Source organism: Hyperolius riggenbachi, chromosome 1 (assembly GCF_040937935.1).
Source record: "Hyperolius riggenbachi isolate aHypRig1 chromosome 1, aHypRig1.pri, whole genome shotgun sequence".
Taxonomy (NCBI): domain Eukaryota; kingdom Metazoa; phylum Chordata; class Amphibia; order Anura; family Hyperoliidae; genus Hyperolius; species Hyperolius riggenbachi.
This window is the reverse complement of record NC_090646.1, coordinates 164,010,834-164,018,853: the sequence shown is the minus strand read 5'-3', so window position 1 is coordinate 164,018,853 and position 8,020 is coordinate 164,010,834. Positions and strand designations below refer to the sequence as shown.

At 46.6% G+C, this 8,020-nt stretch overlaps 1 protein-coding gene across 3 annotated transcripts in view; it reads right to left on the bottom strand.

Moving 5' to 3' along the window:
• The window catches only part of SH3RF1 (SH3 domain containing ring finger 1), a 231,223-nt gene that overhangs the window by 94,122 nt on the left and 129,081 nt on the right, over positions 1-8,020 (bottom strand). The window lies entirely within an intron of this gene.

Sequence of the window (8,020 nt, the reverse complement as noted above, 5' to 3'; positions counted from 1 at the left end):
TGTCATGCACTCTTCTTATAAAAAGATGCTCTGCTTGCCAGCCATAACAACACTAAAGGTACATGTAGCAGTAAGGGTACATGGGAGTGCTAAGTTGTGGTGCTCGTTGTGGCCATGCCTGTACACTCACTCAGTGGCGGACATACGGCCGTGCCGCCGCACGAGGGCCCCTGAAGTTCCGCTGCTTCAGGGGCCCATTAAGTATTGCAGGTTTTTTTTTTTAATTTTACCTTTTATTTTAACCTGGGGGGCCCCGACTCCTGTCCTCCCCCCTCACATCGGCCCCCCCCTCCCCCTCATGCGATGCGGCGGGAGAGCAGAAAATCCAGGAAGTCTCCGCCGGGGCTGCAGCAGACACTAGAGGCTGCTGCCGCTTGGTCTCCCGTGTCTCCAACTTTGTACACTGCTCGCTACTTCCTGGTTTAGTAGCGAGCAGTGTACAAAGTTGGAGACACGGGAGACCAAGCGGCAGCAGCCTCTAGTGTCTGCTGCAGCCCCGGCGGAGACTTCCTGGATTTTCTGCTCTCCCGCCCGCCGCCGCCGTGCATACCGGGAGGGGGGCCCCGAGGTGAGTGAGGGAGGATAGGAGTCGGGCCCCCCACCCGGATAGCTACACACCCATCCACCCGGCTACCTTACCCACCCGGCTACCTACCCACCCGGATACCCACACACCCACCCGGCTACCTAACCACCCACCCAGCTACCTACCCGGCTACCTAACCACCCTGCCGGCTACCTACCCACCCGGCTACCTACCCACCCGGATAACCACACACCCACCCGGCTACCTACCCGGCTACCTAACCACCCACCCGGCTACCTACCCGGCTACCTAACCACCCTGCCGGCTACCTACCCACCCACCCACCCGGCTACCTACCCGGCTACCTAACCACCCTGCCGGCTACCTAACCACCCTGCCGGCTACCTACCCACCCACCCGGCTACCTACCCACCCGGCTACCTAACCACCCACCCGGCTACCTACCCACCCGGCTACCTACCCGGCTACCTAACCACCCACCCGACTACCTACCCACCCGGCTACCCACCCACCCGGCTACCTAACCACCCACACATCTACGCACTCACCCGGCTACCTACCCACCCGGCTACCTAACCACCCACCCGTCTACCCACCCGGCTACCTACCCACCCAGCTACCTAACCACCCTGCCGGCTACCTACCCACCCACCCGGATACCTACCCACCCACCTACCTACCCACCCAGCTACCTACCCGGCTACCTAACCACCCACCCGGCTACCCACCCGGCTACCTAACCACCCACACATCTACCCACCCACCCGGCTACCTAACCACCCACCCGGCTACCTACCCACCCGGCTACCTAACCACCCACCCGTCTACCTAACCACCCTGCCGGCTACCTAACCACCCTGCCGGCTACCTACCCACCCGGCTACCTACCCACCTGGCTACCCACCCACCCGGCTACCCAACCACTCACCCGGCTACCTAACCACCCACCCGGCTACCTACCCGGCTACCTAACCACCCACCCGGCTACCTACACACCCACCCGGCTACCTACCCACCCACCAGGCTACCTACCTACCTACCCACCCGGCTACCTACCAACCCACCAGGCTACCTACCTAAAGACCCACCAGGCTACCTACCCACCCACCCAGCTACCTAACCACCCACCTACCCACCCACCAGGCTACCTACCCACCAGGCTACCCACCCACCCGGCTACCCAGCCACCCACCAGGCTACTTACCCACCCGGCTAAGGGCTGCCTACCTACCTACCCACCAGGCTACCTATCCACCCAACCACCCATGGGAGCTGCGCGCTGGATGGAGGCTGGGACAGGAGGTCTGCTGCTGCAGGTGAGTAAATGGTTTTTTTTATTATTTATTTTAGCAGGTGTATGTTCTGGGCAGGTCTGCCACATGATTGCGTGTATGTTCTGGGCAGGTCTGCCACATGATTGCATGTATGTTCTGGGCAAATTTGCTACATGATTGCATGTGTTTTCTGGGCAAATCTGCCGACATGATTGCACGTATTTTCTGGGCATATCTGCCGACATGATTGCACGTATTTTCTGGGCATATCTGCCGACATGATTGCACGTATTTTCTGGGCATATCTGCCGACATGATTGCACGTATTTTCTGGGCATATCTGCCGACATGATTGCACGTATTTTCTGGGCATATCTGCCGACATGATTGCACGTATTTTCTGGGCATATCTGCCGACATGATTGCACGTATTTTCTGGGCAAATCTGCTCACATTATGTGTATTTTCATGAGAAAACCTGCACAATTATGTGAATTTTCTGGGGAAAGGGTCACCAAAACCTGGGCCCACTGTCTTTGCGTTGCACTTTTCAAGGGAACCTGAGGTGAGAATAATATTGAGGCTGCCATATTTCTCTCCTTTTAAGCAATACCAGTTGCCTGGTTGCCGTTCTGGTCCTCTGCCTCTTATTCTTTCAACCATAGACCCTGAACAAGCATGCAGCAGGTCAGGGGTTTCTGACAATATTGTCAGAACTGAGAAGATTAAGCTGCATGCTTGTTGCTGGTGTAATTCAGTTTATTACTGCAGCCAAATAGATCAGCAGGGCCGCCAGGCAACTAGTATTGTTTAAAAGGAAATAAATATGGCAGCCTCCATATCACTCTCACCCCGGGATCACTTTAAATTACAGTTAGCTCCGCCCTTATCCGGTCATTGCCACGCCCATTTTTTGCCGCGGCGCTAAGCGCCGCAGGTTCTATCCACACCCATTTTTTGCTGCGGCGTGCTTCGCGCGTCGTAGGTTATAGCCACGCCCATTTTTTGCCGCGGCGCGCTACGCGCGCCGCAGGTCAGGGGGGCCCACAATTGATATTTTGCACAGGGGCCCACTGCTGCCTGTGTCCGCCACTGCACTCACTATAAAACTGCGCTTGGTATAGACGCTGATGTTTCATGAGACAAAACATTACATGGCAAAATGCAGGCTATCGCTTAAGTGATGCTTAGAGCAGCAGTCCTAACGTGAGATTACATTTATGTCAGAGGCTCAGTGCAACCACAAACCACAAACCTTGGGAGGAATTCTGGCACCGGAAATAATGCTCCTACACACTCTTGTAGAACACACAAGAAAACTCTGTTACTGCATGCATTTCCATTCAAAAAACAGCACATTTTTGCTAGTTTAATTGCAAAAAAAGCAGCAATGCTGGACTCTAATATAGCAATATTTTAAATTGTGATCATGTATTGAGAGGTTCAATGAACTAATTTTCAGGACCATAATAGTTACACTGTTTATACAGCAGGCGTGCAGAAACGGCCATAACAAACGCAACAGCCAAGCCCTTGCCTGGAGCCAGCAGCTCCCCTATACTCTCCTTGTAGTGTTGGGTCACCCCGAGCTGCTTGGTTACTGTGCAGCTCTGACCAGAATTCAATAAAGCTCATCCATTCACCTGTCATTCTGTACCATTAGCAGTAATTATTAGTAAGGATGGTTAAAGTGAACCCAATGTGAGTGTGATGAGGCTGCCATATTTATTCCCTTTTAAACAATACCAGTTGCCTGGCAGCACTGCTGATCTATTTGGCTGCAGTAGTAGCCAAAAAACACCAGAAACGAGCATGCAGCTAATCTTGTCAGGTCTGACAATAATGTCTGCATATGCTTGTTCAGGGTCTATGGCTAAAAGTATTAGAGGTAGAGGATCAGTAGGCTAGACAGGCAACTGGTATTTCTTAAAAGGAAATAAATATGGCTGCCTCCATATAACTCTCACCTTGGGTTCACTTTAATGAGATGCAAATAATTGAGTTTATACAGGATTATGCAAATTGTGTATACAAAAGTATCTACTAATTGAATTCCAGCAGGATTGGGCCATTTTCAAGATGCCTAAATTTGCATAATACTGCATCAACTCAGAATTCTTTGCATCTCATTGACCATCCCAAAATATTAGGCAAAAATGATATGTAAGCAAGTCTTGTAAGCAAGTTGAGTTTATGTAAATGATATTTGCATAGAAAATAACCTGGAGCTCTTATTTACAGTTGAGGTTCACTTTCTTTTTAGCTACTCTATACTTCAGCATGAGACATATATGAAAAGGATCGAGCTAAGACATTCTAACTGTGGTTCTCTACAAATTGTTGGAGCTGAAAGAAGTAAATGTGCCTTCCACATGTGGACAACATGTCCAAATTCATTTCATTTACAGAATCACAGCTCCGCTGGTGGTGGTATTAGTCAATAAACTAGGATCCAAGCTACAAATGTTCTTCTAGCTTTCAACATTACAGTCTTTTCCTAATGAAGTACATAAAGACCAGATCCGCTCCAAAGCCACAGCTTGAAAGAAATTACAGAAACATCTTCCCATAGTCATTAATTTTGCAGCATCCGAGTAGTAAGCCTTCCAAATCCTGTCTGCTCACTTGTTAGCATCGTACACAATGCAGCATTGTTTTCTTCAAAAGAGTTTGTGCCTTTCTTCTGACTTCATAAAACTTCATAAAGCACGGAGACTCCTGCCATAATATTCAAGCACTACATAATGGTCAGACTAGTCCAGAATATCCATGTTGTACAACTACAAAAATTTTAGAAAAAAATAAAATAAACCCTTTTGGTGATATAGAATTTTTTCCTAGAATGCAGTAAGAAACTAGCACGTGTTATTTTAAGTCTGAATGCCGCTGACGCCGCAGCCACTTTTTCATTCTGTCAAGATCGGTTTGAGGCAGAACTGGCAAGGAATAGCAGTTCATATAATTGTACTGGTGATGAGGGGATGCGTCACTCTGCACCTCCCATGAAGAGAACAGAAACATGTACTTTAGTGGGTAGAGAGTGGCCTTATGATAGCAATGTTGCCTCACTTCAGAATTTATATTCTCTCCATTATCCAGGGGTACAGAACTGTGTAGTACCTTAGGCATGAATAGGCAGTTCCTTTCCTTCATGTATGCATTTAGTGGTCTTGAACTGGGTACATGGATTACACTTTAGACACGGATTAGACTTTTGATCTGGCATACTGCTATACTAGTGCCAGGTAGTGGCAGGAAACCTCCATCCCACACCATAGGCCAGTACATGATGCTTGGTGGAGAGCCAGGAAAACATTCCAGTAATTGCTTCCAAACTCTTCCCCAATTACTATCAAAGTTTATTTCAGGGTACAAAAGTCTAACATGTATGTAGCTTGGGTCAGAAGATCCAGTGCTTTAAAAATTGAGTATGCCAACAATCAAATTACATTTTGTGATCCGAAAGGAAACCGTAGCATATGGAACACAAAAGGCATCACTACTGACTTGTTTAAGAAATACTATTACAGTGGACGTGAACTCTTGCACAGGACAGAAGGAAAACAGATAAATGCACCCTGTATGTATTAGAGTTTAGCCTGTCTAATCTCCCTCATTTGTGTCTAATCACAAGTTGTAATTTGATCTCTCAGCTGTGTCACTGACTGCCACAGCAGAGAGGGTAATTGGAAAGCACAGGATGGTAACAATATGTCTGCTTTCATGGAAGCAGGAAGTAGACACACTGCAGTTTTATTGCCGGATTTTGTCAGCTGTAACAAATAAAATGTTTCTCTTTAAAGAGACACTTAAGCCAGAAAAAAAAAAGGTGAGTAAAACTCATTTTTTTTCCTGGCTTTAGGTTCACTTTAAAGGTTATTATGCTGTTGTGTATCATTTAGAGCAGAGAGGAAGTCCTGAGTACATGTCCGCTTCAATGTGCATTTCCTGCAATTTGAATACCCACTTAGAAATTATAGCAAAACAGATATTCCAAAGCAGGTGTTCCGATACCCACTGTGTCTCTACTATGGATGCAGAACAAGTATTCAGATCAAGTGTTCATAAAATAGAGGTGGGAGGAAAAATGGCCGCCATGTAAAAGTGATAGAAGTCTAAACGCTAAATACTGTAGTGAACTGGGTGCCAAATATAAACAAAAAGTTAATTACAGTTGTAATGACGATAGTAAAACATTGGTAAATGTTAATCATACTTTACTACAACTGAACCTAACACTACTCTCACACAGAACCCTGTCCCTCTCTAATACCCAACCTTAAATCACCCCTTCCTGACAACTTACCTTTGAACCCCCCTTCCTGACACCTAACCCTAAAAGCCCCCTTCCTGACACCTAATTCTACCCCCCCCCCCCCCCCCCTTCCTAATGCTTAAACTTAAAATCTACCCGACGCTTAACCTGAAAACACCCCTTTCTAATGCTCAACCTTATCTGCCTCCCCACGTTCCTACCCCCCGCCGCAAATAATGTAAACACAAAAAAACAATGGATTTCAAAATCAACACATTTCAAAAATGAAAAATTTTGGTTGCACGGGCTGGTACCCGCTAGTTATCAGGCCCCCAAATTTCTGCTTTTGGTGCCCAATAGCCAACATTTGCTTTAGCGCCTACGGGGTGCTCAAACTGTCCATTAGCCGCAGGTTCCCAAATTTCCTGTCACTGAAAAAGTATTCAGATCAGGTGTTCTCATCCCACTGTGTATCCACTATGAAACATAAGTGTTGGTGTGTGATTCAGACACTACAAAGCCAAAAAAGCGGAGTGACAGCTAGGCAGCCAGAAGACAACAGCCGTTCTATTTTCCTCCCCCTCCTAGCTCATTTCTGCATCTCCCGTTTTAAAACAATAATGTCCAGTTCTCTTATTAGATTAGAGTTCTTTACAATGAAAAGACATTGCTGGATTCCTTGTCAATGGAAAGTGTTAGCTGACAGGACTGTAGTACATTAAAAGAGAAAATGACAATACAAAGGACGATGCAGTTCTACACAATAATAGTAAAATATCAGGCAGATGGTACTTCTACTCTGCCTGATTATTTATAGGCCAGATGAGGTTATTCTAGATGAAAGCTGCGATAGGCTGAGTGAAATGATGTGTTAATGTGCTAGTGTCTAGTCACGTGCGCATTAAGCAAAGAACTGCTGCAAAGCTCTGTTGCGGTTCAATGGTACATGGCTAATAAAGAAAGACATGGGAAGCCAAATGCATTTGTCTCTTCACAGGTTGGTCTATTGAGACCTGCTTTTTACCTCTTTTTATATCCTTGTTTCAAATTTGCCCTTTTCAAGGAGAAAAAAAACCGCGCTGAATAGGGGCATTGAGATGCATATTCATGCTCTGTTACGGAAAAGGTCTGCTCTGAAAAGGTCTTTCAGAAGCTCATTTAAGGCCTGGACTACAATAAATGAGAATACTTTTACAAATGGCACTACTGCAATCTGTAGGCCGGACACATCTTCCAGGCATGTTCCCCTGGCAAACTGGCAGCCCCATTGTCTAATAAACTTTCACAAATTGGAACTTTGAAGTAAAGGATGTGACTAAAGCAGACATGAAACTACAAATGAGCACCCACAGGCACCAGGCCCTTCCATTCTGAGCAGAATATTTATAACGTATTTCTAGTAAAAAGAGATAACAGATATCACCCCCCCCCCCGCCCCCCAAAAAAAAATCTATCTACAAATCTGGCTGTTTCAGGCTGTTTTCTATTAGAAGAATGATATTTTAAGTGCCAGTAGGGTTGACTGTCTGCACAGGCAGTGGCCTACAGCAGCCAGACTTCAAGGGGGAGTTGCAAGTCACCATATACTATTGCTATACAGTGCCCATTCACAAGACACACTGTGACAGGTTTGCACAAATATCTCTCTTGGATGACTGGGCTGTACCTCGAATGGTGGTGGGATTATAAGACCCACCTCACACTTAGTTCACACAATCCAACCCACACAATCACTTAAGCCCAGCCCTGAGTGCTAATGACAATATAAGCCAGTGCTGAGCTGCTAGGGTAGAAGCAAGATAGGGTACTGGAGATTAAAAAAAATAAAAATAAATAAAAAGACCTGATGGACAACTGCTATAGCTAATCAGGACTCTATAGATTAATGAACTATAAGACTCATAAGAGTCGCCACATCTTATAGTCCAAATGCAGAGAGTTCCC